Source organism: Pongo abelii, chromosome 6 (genome assembly GCF_028885655.2).
Source record: "Pongo abelii isolate AG06213 chromosome 6, NHGRI_mPonAbe1-v2.0_pri, whole genome shotgun sequence".
NCBI lineage: Eukaryota > Metazoa > Chordata > Mammalia > Primates > Hominidae > Pongo > Pongo abelii.
Window position 1 is genome coordinate 87838701 of NC_071991.2, and position 15596 is coordinate 87854296.

Consider the following 15596-nt stretch of genomic DNA (forward strand, 5'->3'; position numbering starts at 1 on the left):
ATGTTCTGTATCTCTGCTGTCCAATATGGTAGTCACAAAGCAAACGTAACATTGAGTAGTTGAAATGTGACTAGTGCAACTGAGGAAATAAATTTTAGTTGCATTTAATTTTAATAATTCAAATTTAAATAACCACATGTGTCTGGTGGCTACCAAATTGGACAGCTTTAGAGCACCATCTCTCCTGTCCCAAAAATTCTGAACCATCAAAAACCAAAAACAATGGATGAGATAGAGGCTGCTATAACCTGAAGTGTCCTTATTCAGTTCATCTAACTCCTCCAAAAACATTTTCCTTTTCTGCCATTTCTTATCCCCTTTGATTCCATTTCTCTCATTTCTTTCCAATGTATCTTCAGACACCTTCCTATCCCATTTACCTTGTGTTTTAACTGAAATGCAGAACAGAATGGCAAGCTAAGATCTTGCTTCAGGGTCCTTTTGCAAGACCAAGTCAAAACTCTAAATCATTGCCCTTAAAGGGGTGTGGCAAATGGATTCTTTTGGTACCTGATTGAAGGATATGGATATTTCTCTGATGGGTTATGAATTGATCACTGTGTATAAAGCAATTTCTGTGGGAAATTCTGAGTTCCAAACAGTAGACTTAAAAACTGGCCACACACTTTTTGATAAATTAGGAATCAATTGTGTATAGTTTACAATAAGCAATTACTTATAAGTTGAGGTTTCTACTATTTTTTTTCTCACTAAACTTTGTTTTAATGGGTCTAAAAATTCTGTGACCGATTTTTGGTCAAGTTGTTTCCATTAAAAAGTACTGATTTTAGTGAAACCCCGTCTCTACTAAAAATACAAAAAAATTAGCTGGGCATGGTGGCAGGCGCCTGTAGTCCCAGCTACTCGGGAGGCTGAGGCAGAAGAATGGCGTGAACCCAGGAGGTGAGCTTGCAGTGAGCAGAGATCGCACCACTGCACTCCAGTCTGGGCGACGGAGCGAGAATCTATCTCAAAAAAAAAAAAAAAAGTACTGATTTTAGGCTGGACGAGGCAGCTCACACCTGTAATCCCAGTACTTTGGGAGGCTGAGGCTGGTGGATCACCTGAGGTCAGGATTTGGAGACCAGCCTGGCCAACATGGGAAAACCCTGTCTATACTAAAAATACAAAAAAATAAAAAATAAATAAATTAGCCGGGCACGGTGGCAAGCGCCTGTAGTCCCAGCTACTAGGGAGGCTGAGGCAGGAGATTCACTGGAACCCAGGAGGCAGAGGTTGCAGTGAGTCGAGGTCACACCACTGCACTCCAACCTGGGCAACAGAGTGAGATTCTGTCTCAAAAAAAAAAAGGTAGTAGAGATTTTAAAAACTAATAACTTAAAACTGCCACTTGCCAAAAAAAAAAAAAAAGTGGTCCACAAAACATTCTTCTTTCCTTCTGAAGGTTTTATGAGGCATTGTTATCGTTAACCAGTCTTTTACTATTAAACTTAAATGGCCAATTGAAACAAACCATTCTGAGACCATTCTTCTACCACTGATTAAGACTGGGGTGGCAGGTATTAGGGATAACATTCATTTAGCCTTCTGAACTTCCTGGGCAGACTTGGTGACCTTTCCAGCTCCAGCAGCCTTCTTGTCCACTGCTTTGATGACATCCATGGCAATTCTCCATCTCATATCATGAACAGCAAAGCAACCCAAAGGAGGATAGTCTGAGAAGCTCTCAACACACATGGGCTTGCCAAGAACCATATCAACTGATGGCAACATCACCAGACTTCAAGAATTTAGGGCCGTCTTTCAGCTTCTTACCTGAATGGCAATCAATCTTTTCCTTCAGCTCAGCAAATTTGCATGCAATGTGAGCTGTGTGGCAATCCAGTAGAGGGGAATAGCCAGCACTGATTTGGACTGGATGCTTCAGGATAATCACCTGAGCAGTGAAGCCAGTTGTTACCATTGGTGGATCATTTTTGTTGTCACCAGCAACATTGCCACAGTGAACATTTTTGACAGACACATTCTTGACATTGAAGGCCACATTGTTCTGAAGAAGAGAGTCACTCAAAGCTTCATGGTGCATTTCAACAGACTTTACTTCAGTTGTAACATTGACTGGAGCAAAGGTGATTACCATACCAGGTTTGAGAACACCAGTCCCCACTCCGCCAATAGGCAGAGTAGCAACACCACCAATTTTGTAGACATCCTAGAGAGGCAGGGACAAGGGCTTGTCAGTTGGACAAGCCGGTGGTAGGATGCAGTCCAGAGCCTCAAGCAGCTTGGTTCCACTGGCATTGACATCTTTACAAGTGACTTTCCATCCCTTGAACCAAGGCATGTTAGCACTTGGCTCCAGCATGTTGTCACCATTCCAAACAGAAACTGACACAAATGCTACTGTGTCAGGGGCTGTGGTTAATTTTCTTAATGAAAGTGCTGACTTCTTTAATGATTTATTTGTATTTCTTCTGGCTGTAGGGTGGCTCAGTGGGATCCATTTTGTTAACATCAACAATTAGTTGTTTCCCACCCAGTGTGTAAGCCAGAAGGGCATGCTCATTGGTCTGCCCATTCTTGGAGATACCAGCTTCAAATTCACCAGCACCAGCAGCAACAATCAGGACAGCAAGGTCATCCTGAGATGTCCCTATAATCATGTTTTTGATAAAGTGTCTGTGTCCTCGGGAATCAATGATAGTCATGTAGTACTTGCTGGTCTCAAATTTTGGCAGGGAGATATATCAATGGTGATACCATGTTCACACTCAGCTTTCAGTTTATCCAAGACCCAGGCATACTTGAACGAGCCCATTCCCATCTCAGCAGCCTCCTTCTCAAATTTTTCAATGGTTCTTTTGTCGATGCCTCCTCATTTGTGGATCAGATGGCCAGTAGTGGTGGACTTGCCCCATCTATGTGTCCAATGACCACAATGCTGATATGAGTGTGTTCCTTTCCCATTTCGGCTCTTGGGGTTGTTTTCACAACCCTTGTTTTCTGGTTGCAAACCCACAGGGGGAAAAGAAACCCTACTATTTTTATAGAACACTTTTTGTTTCCTTGTTAATTCTACGGGAAAATATATTATACCAGCCTATTGTTGTAAATATCAAAGAGAACTCTTTCAAAAAATGCAAATGCGTTCTGTTTCAGTAGGTCTCAGATGAAACCAAAAGCCTTTCTTTTTGACAAGTACACTTACGCTAAGCTGATGTCGGCAGAGGAGATTGACAGCCCAACCATTCAGTAACACAGTATTAACAGATCCAGAGAAAGATTTGTTGAAAAGTAAACCAGAACCATTTACTAAATAAATTTTAGGACTATCAGTTTTCTATATTATGACACCTTGTGCTTTCATGGTTTGTACATTCTGTTTCTTGGGTCTTATATTCCTAGAAAATGACTACTTTTTGTTTTTGTCATCTTCTTTAAGAAAGAACCAAATGTCCCTTTTTCTGTGAGACCTTCCTTGAATTCCCAAGAAAAATTTGGCTTTCTTTTTTAAATATTCTGATGATACTTTGTATGTAAACTCTATTACAGTCTATCACATTGTGTTAAATTTATTTCATATTAAGAGGAGTCATGCCTTATCATGTATATAATTTCATACCTAAAATATTTTATAGTGCATAATTAATGCTCTATAAATGTTTGATAAACAGAAAATGAGAAAAAAATCAGAGCTGACTATAGTTAACTGACATTTTAGTTAAACATGATAAGTATTTACATTCTTTGCCAGTTTTTAAATTATAATTTTACTCATACAATTTAAGGTATCAGATTTTAATCTTAAAAAGTTCTCAAGGCAAAATAAAAACATTAATTTAAAAAATTCCTTTAGAGTTAACTTTATGTCATCTCTCATTCCAAGTATATAGACTAGGAATTAAAATTTTAAGCCAAGAAAACACATAATTAAAGAGAGATGCTATTTGTAATGAACTGGAAAAGTGCAATCCCTCTCTATCTAATACAGGAGCTTCATGAGAGCAGGGACCTTCTATATTTCCAATTCCTACATCAGTGCCCGGCACATAATTAGTTTTCAATAAACATTTATTCACTAATTGAAAAGATGGATACATAAATAAATGGGTATATGAATGCCATGTGGGGCAGGGGGCCCGACACAATTGGAGTTTCAATTTTTCAAGATATACCAGACATCTGGATATTTAAATAAATATAATTTTTAAATGTTAACACATTTTAAAATTCAGAAAAAGAACAAAGAAAAACAAAAATATGCAGACTGAACAAAACTTATTAAATGCAGCCTATGGGTCACGAGTTTACAATATTTAATAAAAACAAGTAGCAGGAACAAATATTTGTTCAGTACTACAAATCACAAAATATATTTAGTTAGGTTATGTGGGAATTCCTTACAAGTTCATATATGATACAAATACTCTGCATGTAGAATCAGCTAGTGCTTTGGTACCTGTTTGCCCTTAACAATCTCTTCTTTTCTGAGGTGGCTTTATTCTATCAGAGTGACACTTTTGAAATCAATCACATTTTCCTCAACCTAACAGATTAACAAGTTTACCAAAAAAGAATTGGAACACAATACTACATTTAAAACATTTTCCAAAGCTACATTTTTTTCAATAGTTTATTTCATTAACTACAAGCTTCAGGGCAAGATTCTCTGTGTAATGCATGTGCATTATGTCTTAGGACTTAAAATTATAGTTCCAGTTTGCTGATTCCCAAATCAATTAATTCAAGAAGTGAAATATAGTTTTTGTGCCAAAGTAATTGTTTCTCCTGGAGTTTCTTTTGAACTGTAAGTCCATCTTCGACGCATTTCTTTGTTAAGCAAAATGTAAAATGGGTAATGGATAAATGTTGAGAATATCATCCAATCATTTTTTAAGTAGTTGTCAAATGCTCTCTTTAGAAAGCTTCTCAAGGGGAAATGCTTATGTCTACAGTAAGTGATACAAAGCATCATAAAAATATGCCAAATGATTATTATCTGCCAAAAATGGCTAGTAAAGGAAGTGGAAATTCTACTCTTGAAATAATGAAAAGAACAAAAAAGACCCATTCCTTTACAATCTTTGGAAGGAGTCTTTATGCAATAAAATGGTATGGGAAAATGAATGTTTGGAAACTCCAGGGTCCTTTTCATTAGAAAGACAATGTACCAGACAATTGACTGAATTTTTTAACTTTTTCAGAATATTTTACTATAATTTATATTCAGCCAAATTATCAATAAAAAAGAATATATTAAAAATTCAACACAAATCCCTTAGATAGGATTTTAAAATACTAACTACTGCCAAATTATTGGGAAAAACTTTGTATACACAAACCAGTGATAATTTCAGTTATGAAAATTTTCTTCAGGAAGCTAAGGGCCTTCAAAGTTTCTATTGCTTTACATTACCTACTAATTATGACTTTTCAACTGCATTTTAATTTGGGCAAATAGAGAGCTAGAAGACTTTTGTTTCTGTTTTGCATATGTTTAGAACAAATACATTCAAGGCATAATACTTCATTTAATATTCTAACTAAATCTATGAAACAAAAATGTGGGAATTCAAGTGAATTATAACTAGCATTCAAGTAATAATAATTGAATAAGAAAGTGGTAATAACTTTGGCTGGACAGATGGCAAATCTAAATACTGTAAAGTTAAAAAGAGGGCCTTAGAGGTCAATAATACTGTTTTTTCAACCAATTTATTGATTCTTTTGATTATGTCTTATATGAAGTTTCAGTTCGAATGCTCTGATTAACAGAGAGTTCTCTACCTCCCAACCAAATCAATTCTACCTTTGGAACATTCTAAATTACAAAAGTCGTCTTGACAAAGGTATAAATCTACCCACAATTTCACCTTATTTTTCCCACCTTAAATTCTAGGTTAATTCTATTATACTCCAGTGATAATTTACAGAATTAACCAAAAGCCTGATAACGGATGTTATAGAGGCCCACTGTACATCATAACAGTCCACCATGAAAATGATGGGCTATAAGGATTCAAAGTATAAATATGGTCCATTTTGTGTCAGATTAACAAAGATTATGAAAACACATGCAATTTAAAAATGTTCCATGATTTTCTCACACATTTCTGTGGGAGGGGTGAGAATCAATGAGAGGTCTGACTCACGTGTACATGGACACAATACACTTTCACCTTATGAATGGGGTTCATGGTGATTTCTTAAATGTACCTAATGAGCACATCATCATAATCATAATAAACTCTGGTAAGATTAAACACTGGGATAACTTCTGCATCCCAACCATTTGCCATTATTATACGGTTCTCATCAGTTTTCGCAACTGAATTTCTGTTAATACTTGTGATCAAGATGGTCTTCAAGTTCCTTCCAGCTTGATTAAGCTTTAGACAGACTCTTTCTTGACTCTAGCTAGGTCCCTTGACCTCCCTTTCCTTAGAGCATTTACTTCAGAAAACTTTAATTGTAAATCCTTTATCTGCCCCTTTGAGATGTAAATCTTTCTAAAAGCCTCTTACCAGTTTCACAACTCAGGATTGTCTTTCTCAAGTATCCAGGAGCCATCCCTTTGATATGTAATTATCAAGGAAGATAAAGTGTTACCTCCAGGTCTCTGTAAGAACATTGGAGCTTAACTTCCTGAGTGGGTGGCTTGCTCCAAATTGTAAAATTACCTCCTGTCACAATGATAAAAGAAGGTTTACTTGTCCTTTGGGTAAAGCCAATGAGCCAATACAAATGGCCTACGTTTTCCCTCTTACTACAGTGCTTAAAACTTTCTCACCCCTTGTTTCAGCAAAGATGAGTTCAGATTGTATTATGGTCTTGCTCCCCTATTGTAACGGCCTTGAATAAAGTCTTGCTTCCTTATTTAACTTTGTCCAGTGCAATTTTTGCATTGACACACACACAAAATACTTCTTCAGATTTGTAGTCATTCTTTCTAGGACAGAAAAAAATACTCCTTCAGATTTGCAATCATGAAAAAGCTGACTAGATAGAGCAGCATTTGATAAAGATATAAACAGAAGCTACTCTTTGAGTAAAGGCTGCTATCAGTCATGTAAATTAGCATGAAACTTGAAATTCTTAATTTACAAAAGGTCTAAATGTAATTAGTCATGGGCAAGGAAAAAAATTTAAGAAAAATTGTAACACTGCCCTGTAGAACTAGTACTGTCTTTTCTAGACTGCCCAAACACACTCATCACAGGGCTAATAACAGGAGCTTTGGCCAACATTTAAAAATGTTAAAGAAAAGGTTGCCATCTAGTAAAAGAGGGAAAGGTGTTTGGTTATAGGCTTTTTCAATTTTTGTGAGACTTTACATATCCTGTTAAACTAAAATGAACATATCCAGGTTTTTAAAATTCTGTGTTTTTATCTTAATAAATTTAAATATAAAGGAATTTACTAGGTTATTGTACTCTACTTTTAGCATTTTTACATTATATTTAATAATTAAAACATGGTCTGGCATATATGCTGCTCTATGCAAGTGTAGGGTGTAGCTGTAACTATTAGTATATCATGCTGCCTTTCCATTACTGTAATTTTATGTGGTCCTGCAAATAAATGTTTCTGATCAGTTTTAACTTAGCTCAAATATATTTCAAGCTATTTTAAAATTGTGTTTTAAAACATGTATACTTTTTTTTAAAAGTGTTATGCTATACCATACAATCTCATTACTGTCTTGGCAGTTTGACCAGTTGAAAACCATCTAACTTTTCTTCTTTTTGTTATGTTTAATTGGTAGGGAGAGTCATAGTTTACAGTTAAAGACGGTGTGTGATGAATATCCATCATTCCTAGATGTGACTGAATTTTTAATCCTTTCATTTGTGGTAGATCTCTTTGCCTTAATTACTGATTTAGCAGTTAATTGAGAAAATCTTTATTAATGATCTCATATAGCTCTAAGGAATTTTGAATGAATGAGATTCTTCTCCAGAAATAATTTTCCCAACTACCTATGTCAGATCTGCAGAAAGATGAGTAGAATGGGTAGTGAAATCCACTAGTTCGATGGTTTCGTCAGCCACACAATCACACATAACATACACATAAAAAAAAATGCGTTACGAATTCTTGATCTTAATGACAACTCTGAGCAATAGTACTCTCAAAAATTGGAAAAAAAAACCTAAAAAATAATTTTTCCTATAAATTTTTTGAGGGGAACATATGGAACATCTTTTGATATAGGGTACATCTGTTCCTACTGTCTAAATCTAGCCGCCTTTTGCTTGACTTCTTGCTTCTCGGCCTTTCGCTTCTTACTTGCCACTGACATACCTGTTTTTAGGGAAGAGATTTTTTTTTTTTAATTATTATACTTTAAGTTCTAGGGTACATGTGCTCAATGTGCAGGTTTGTTACATATGTATACATGTGCCATGTTGGTGTGCTGCACCCATTAACTCGTCATTTAGCATTAGGTATATCTCCTAATACTATCCATCCGCCCTCCTCCCACCCCACAACAGGCCCTGGTGTGTGATGTTCCCCTTCCTGTGTCCATGTGTTCTCATTGTTCAGTTCCCACCTATGAGTGAGAACATGCGGTGTTTGGTTTTCTGTCCTTGCGATAGTTTGCTGAGAAGGATGGTTTCCAGCTTCATCCATGTCCCTACAAAGGACATGAACTCATCCTTTTTTATGGCTGCATAGTATTCCATGGTGTATATGTGCCACATTTTCTTAATCCAGTCTATCATTGATGGACATTTGGGTTGGTTCCAAGTCTTTGCTATTGTGAATAGTGCTGCAATAAACATATGTGTGCATGTGTCTTTATAGCAGCATGATTTATAATCCTTTGGGTATATACCCAGTAATGGGATGGCTGGGTCAAATGGTATTTCTAGTTCTAGATCTTTGAGGAATTGCCACACTGTCTTCCACAATGGTTGAACTAGTTTACAGTCCCACCAACAGTGTAAAAGTGTTCCTATTTCTCCACATCCTCTCCAGCACCTGTTGTTTCCTGACTTTTTAATGATCACCATTCTGACTGGTGTGAGATGGTATCTCATTGTGGTTTTGATTTGCATTTCTCTGATGGCCAGTGATGATAAGCATTTTTTCATGAGTCTGTTGGCTGCATAAATGTCTTCTTTTGAGAAGTGTCTGTTCATATCCTTTGCTCACTTTTTGATGGGGTTGTTTGATTTTTTCTTGTAAATTTGTTTAAGTTCTTTGTAGATTCTGGATATTAGCCCTTTGTCAGATGGGTAGATTGCAAAAATTTTCTCCCATTCTGTAGGTTGCGTGTTCACTCTGATGGTAGTTTCTTTTGCTGTGCAGAAGCTCTTTAGTTTAATTAGATCCCATTTGTCAATTTTGGCTTTTGTTGCCATTGCTTTTGGTGTTTTAGTCATGAAGTCCTTGCCCATGCCTATGTCCTGAATGGTATTGCCTAGATTTTCTTCTAGGGTTTTTATGGTTTTTGGTCTAACATTTAAGTCTTTAATCCATCTTGAATTAATTTTTGTATAAGGTATAAGGAAGGATTCAGTTTCAGCTTTCTACATATGGCTAGCCAGTTTTCCCAGCACCATTTATTAAATAGGGAATCCTTTCCCCATTGCTTGTTTTTCTCAGGTTTGTCAAAGATCAGATAGTTGTAGATGTGTGGTATTATTTCTGAGGGCTCTGTTCTGTTCCATTGGTCTATATCTCTGTTTTGGTACCAGTACCATGCTGTTTTGATTACTGTAGCCTTGTGGTATAGTTTGAAGTCAGGTAGCGTGATGCCTCTAGCTTTGTTCTTTTGGTTTAGAATTGTCTTGGCAATGCGGGCTCTTTTTTGGTTCCACATGAACTTTAAAGTAGTTTTTTCCAATTCTGTGAAGGAAGTCATTGTTAGCTTGATGGGGATGGCATTGAATGTATAAATTACCTTGGGCAGTATGGCCATTTTCATGATATTGATTCTTCCTATCCATGAGCATGGAATGTTCTTCCATTTGTTTGTGTCCTCTTTTATTTTGTTGAGCAGTGGTTTGCAGTTCTTGAAGAGGTCCTTCACTTCCCTTGTAAGTTGGATTTCTAGGTATTTTATTGTCTTTGAAACAATTGTGAATGGGAGGTCACTCATGATTTGGCTCTTTGTTTGTCTGTTATTGGTGTATAGGAATGCTTTTGATTTTTGCACATTGATTTTTGTATCCCGAGACTTTGCTGAAGTTGCTTATCAGCTTAAGGAGATTTTGGGCTGAGATGATGGGGTTTTCTAGATATACAATCATGTTATCTGTAAACAGGGACAGCAAACAGGGACAATTTGACTTCCTCTTTTCCTAATTGAATGCCCTTTATTTCTTTCTCCTGCCTGAGTGCCCTGGCCAGAACTTCCAACACTATGTTGAATAGGAGTGGTGAGAGAGGGCATCCCTGTCTTGTGCCCGTTTTCAAAGGGCATGCTTCCAGTTTTTGCCCATTCAGTATGATATTGGCTGTTGGTTTGTCATAAATAGCTCTTTTTATTTTGAGATACATCCCATCAATACCTAATTTATTGAGAATTTTTAGCATGAAGCGTTGTTGAATTTTGTCAAAGGCCTTTTCTGCATCTATTGAGATAATCATGTGGTTTTTGTCTTTGGTTCTGATTATATGATGGATTATGTTTATTGATTTGTGTATGTTGAACCAGCCTTGCATCCCAGGGATGAAGCCCACTTGATCATTGTGGATAAACTTTTTGATGTGCTGCTGGATTTGGTTTGCCAGTATTTTATTGAGAATTTTTGCATCAATGTTCATCAGAGATATTGGTCTAAAATTCTTTTTTTGTTGTGTCTCTGACAGGCTTTGGTATCAGGATGATGCTGGCCTCATAAAATGAGTTAGGGAGGATTCCCTCTTTTTCTGTTGATTGGAATAGTTTCAGAAGGAATGGTACCAGCTCCTCCTTGTACCTCTGGTAGAATTTGGCTGTGAATCCGTCTGGTCCTGGAATTTTTGGTTGGTAGTCTATTAATTATTGCCTCAATTTCAGAGCCTGTTATTGGTCTATTCAGGGATTCGACATCTTTCTGGTTTAGTCTTAGGAGAGTGTATGTGTCCAGGAATTTATCCATTTATTCTAGATTTTCTAGTTTATTTGCGTAGAGGTGTTAAAGATGTTCTTTGAATCCAATGAGAACACAGACACAAAATACCAGAATATCTGGGACACATTTAAAGCAGTGTGTAGAGGGAAAATTATAGCCCTAAATGCCCACAAGAGAAAGCAGGAAAGATCTAAAATTGACACCCTAACATCACAATTAAAATAACTAGAGAAGCAAGAGCAAACACATTTAAAAGCTAGCAGAAGGCAAGAAATAACTAAGATCAGAGCAGAACTGAAGGAAATAGAGACACAAAAAACCTTTCAAAAAATAATGAATCCGGGAGCTGGTTTTTTGATAAGATCAACAAAATTGATAGACTGCTAGCAAGACTCATTAAGAAGAAAAGAGGGAAGAATCAAATAGACGCAATAAAAAATGATAAAGGGGATATCACCACCGATCCCACAGAAATACAAACTACCATCAGGGAAGACATTGTTAATGTTTGCCATGGCATAAATCCTCCAAAATTAAACATCTGATCTCATATGTGTTAGTTTCCATTTTGCTAATTTATGAATCATTGCCCTCATGGTATTTACAGAAAGATTTCTCATTTTAAATATGTGTTATTTGAAATAGAAACTTGGTTAACTTCATGAGAAAATCTCTCTTTGTAGAGAAAATAAGAAGGAAAATAACATTCACTGTAGCCCCAAAGGTGCCAAATACTGTATTGGGTACTCAAAGTATAATATTTACTATAATTCTGACAACTACTATGAGATGTGCTTATTATTATTATTTCCACATTATATATGAAGGAACTAGGCTCAAAGGTCTTAGGTAACTTGCTCAGAGACAAACTTCTAGCTAATAAATAGTGAAACAAGAATTTGAAACTTGATTTGAATCCATACTTTTAGTCCCCCCGAACAACATAATGCATCTATGGGATAATCTATCTGAAATAAAAACATTAGGGTTGGAATATGTGTTTTGAATCCAGTATGTTTGGATGCAAAGTGAAATGTGTTCAGGTCAAATTCTTAAAATGTGCTGAATCATATATACTGATGTTTCACTACCTGTGCAATTGTGTCCTGGGTTAAAACCACAAAATTCACCCAGAACCATGGAATATTTTAAAGTTTTAAGGGAAACACAATGATACTTAACATCTGTCAGATGCTGCAAACTAGTAGGTTGAAGTAGTTCAGTTTTAACAGTGGTTTATACTACATTCCTTTCAATGGCATATCTTTGCAAAGTTTTGTTTTCAGTGATTACTACAATGATAAGCAAGTAAGCAGTAAAAAAACACAATGTAGAACAGATAAAATGGGGGTCCCGGCTGTGTCTAGTCTGGATCTAATATCTGAGAAGTTGTGCAGTATTCACTAGATACATACATATCACTAGTAAGTAATTGTGCTTATCTAAAAATTAAATGTCACATTATTTTTGTAACTTACGTGTATTATTTTCCCTAAACATCTAACAAATTGTTAGGACATAAGCATTTATAAAGTTTAGACTTTATTGCTTAATAAATGAAACTCTAAAGTATTCCTTTCAGTCTTATAACATTTTGAAAACATGACTAAGGCCCAATGAAACGAAAAGCTTGGGAATCTCTGGAAACACTGAGCTTCCTTTTCCTCGGCAATAAAGTTACTGAAACTTGTACATGTAAGTTAATCATGTGAGCAAACTAGAAATAAATGAAGATTTGTCTGATTATGCTTCAATCTGTTGTACTTTAGAATTCGGATCAAGGCAATCTTAGAGAAGATTGAATTTCAGAGAAATACTTATTTCAAAACATTTCTCAACACAAGTATATGATTAACCATTTTAAGGCTGTGAACTTTCCTTCTGAGCTGGGCACTGCCCCCAGGGCTGTAGATTGTTAAAGGAAAGAGAAGAATGAACTCTACATTTCAGTTCTTTATTTTGCTTATTATGGAAGCCTCACAATTAGTCATACTGTTCTCAGAATGAATAGAATTCAGAGAAACTCTGTTTCATATCATTGTATTGTGAGGATTAAAAACAATGTGAACCAAAGCCTATGCCAGTCCCAAAATATATGTCTAACAAACATCACCAAACATTGCCAAACACTAATGTTTATTACTCCCTTTGGAGCCCATCTCCCACTGCAGAAAGGATCAATAATTAATACTCATACTCTTATGCAAAGAATTGCAAACTTGGCCTTCTATTTCATTTTACCCTAAATATACACTGCAGATGAGGAAACTAGAATCTCAGATTACTTCCTCAGTGCTTTATTCACTATCTATCCAGTCAGGGTTCATAGTGATCCTTTTTGGGTTCTGTAAATTTAAGCAAGTTTCTTTCTTCTCCATGCCTCAATTTCCTCATCTGAATATGGGAAAAATAATAGAATCTCCCTGAAATAGTGACTGTAAAGAGTAAATGAGCTAAGATAAATATTTAGGCCAGTATTTGGTGCAGAGTCAATACTGTTTAAGTGTTCAACAAACAGAATTGCACGATACTCTCTGAACAAATCCCACATTTTTGGATGCCTGTGATTTTTCTTATGTTTCTCCTACACTTAAATTTCCTTTCTAAGCTAATCTTTAGCCAAAATCTTTGAAAATTCTATCAGCCTGTTACAATCTTCTCTATAAATTTTTCCTTTTGCCTCTTATGGAAATTTATTTCTATCTTCCATTTTACTGGTCATTTTCCAACTGATATGGCTATCTGCTCATTTTCTTCCCAGCCCTAATTACAGTTTATAAGCAAATATTTCTTTGGTGGCTAAACTATTTAGACTCTATTATTAAAATTCTAGAAACTCATGTGTGTATTTGGTCATCCCACACACACAGATTAGAATGTCTAGCATATCATTAGACATTAGAATGTCTAGCATAACAATTACATAATTAACAAATGAATGAATGAACATGTATCCACTCTCAAAGAGAGGTTTCCTTTCTGTCTAACATATACTACAGATTCTTTCACTCGTGGATTTTCCCCCAGTGTGTTCCAGTATTTTGTGTCTTTAATAATGTCCATTTTGTTTACAAAATTATATGAAGATAATGTTAGATTAAAATATGGTTTCAAATTGTTAAATTATATAAAAATAGATAATAGTGAAACAAGTGAAAATAATGCCTATTTACTTTATTTTATGATTGAATAAATAGTGAAATAAATCACTAAATCTGGCTCACATTGACAGCTTATGTTGAAATATTTATATATAACATTATCAGACATCTTTGAAGAATCTTTAAGAAAATGTGAATTGCTGTAGAATCTCAACTTAAAAATATTGTGCTTCTTTTGACTATAGCCCTTATATGTTTTTTTCAATGATACAAATGTGCTAGCATATTACTGGATTTTTTTTTCAAGTTTTCAGAGGAAACTTAATCGGTTGGCCAGGAAATACAAACAATAAGTTGGGTGTAAATATATTACACTAGATAATAAGAAAACTAAAAACAAAAAAATTAAATAATATATTGTTTAGGGATACTTGAGTATGTAATGAAATTGTAGCAGTTTCTCAAATACCTTTGTTTTGTTCAATGTTGGTTACTTTTAAACTTGATGAGAAAAAAAATTCCACTCCTGGCAGGGCCACCATGAGGAGTTTGCAAATTTTCTCCACGTCTGCATAGGTTTTCTTGTGTACACCAGTTTTCTCCCACATCCTAAAGATGTGCACGGTTAGATGACTTGGCACGTCCAAATTGTCCCAATATAAATGAGTAGGGGTATGTGTGTGTACATGTGCCCCCTGCAAGGGATTGGCATCCCCATTAAGGGTTGGTTTCCATCCTATGCCCTGAGCTTATGGAATAGGCTCTGGCCATCCTTGACCCTGAACTAAAATAAGCTGGTTGGGAAACGAATGAATAAATTAATACAAGTTATTGTAAAATAAAAATCTGCAAGATGTACAATAAAAATACAAATGCATGACAATAAATGATGTGGTACAAAAGTGCTCAGCGAGCCTCCGATATTCATTATTGTATCTGTTTGAACTACACGGTTGTAGGAGGTACTCCTTAAAATTATTCCTTGCAAACATTTATTTCTTGATTTAACCCACCATCACTATGACCATCATCACTCACTTATCCACCAAAAATTGGATAAATGATTATCTTACTTCTTATTAATCTTTCTTAAATGTATGTAGAGCTCACATTCATTTATTTCAATGTTTAATATTAGAAGTGTTTGGGGTCTTTATTAAAGAAGTTTGGTGATGTTTTTGCGACCAGAAATATGTCATGTAACTTGACTTGTTTAGGTAAATTAGCCTAGATAAAATTGGTTTCACTATACATCACTTTGTTTGAAGTTGTAGTTTCAAAGAACCTACCCCAACAAAGTTAAGTGAGGACTTATGTATCGGAAACATTCAAGGGAGGATAAACGGAAAATTCAGTATAGAGATTGCTCTGGGGGAGTGGCAGAGCAATGGGATGTGAGGGACACAGGACAAGAATAAAGTTATTGGTAACACTGAGTTGTTAGTTGTGTGATGGGTTCAGAGATGGC

The 15596-nt window shown here is 35.6% G+C and overlaps 1 pseudogene; it reads right to left on the bottom strand.

The window, feature by feature from the left end:
• Positions 1-1347: 1347 nt before the first annotated feature.
• On the bottom strand, positions 1348-3263 carry LOC100447694 (elongation factor 1-alpha 1-like; annotated as a pseudogene).
• Positions 3264-15596: the final 12333 nt, after the last annotated feature.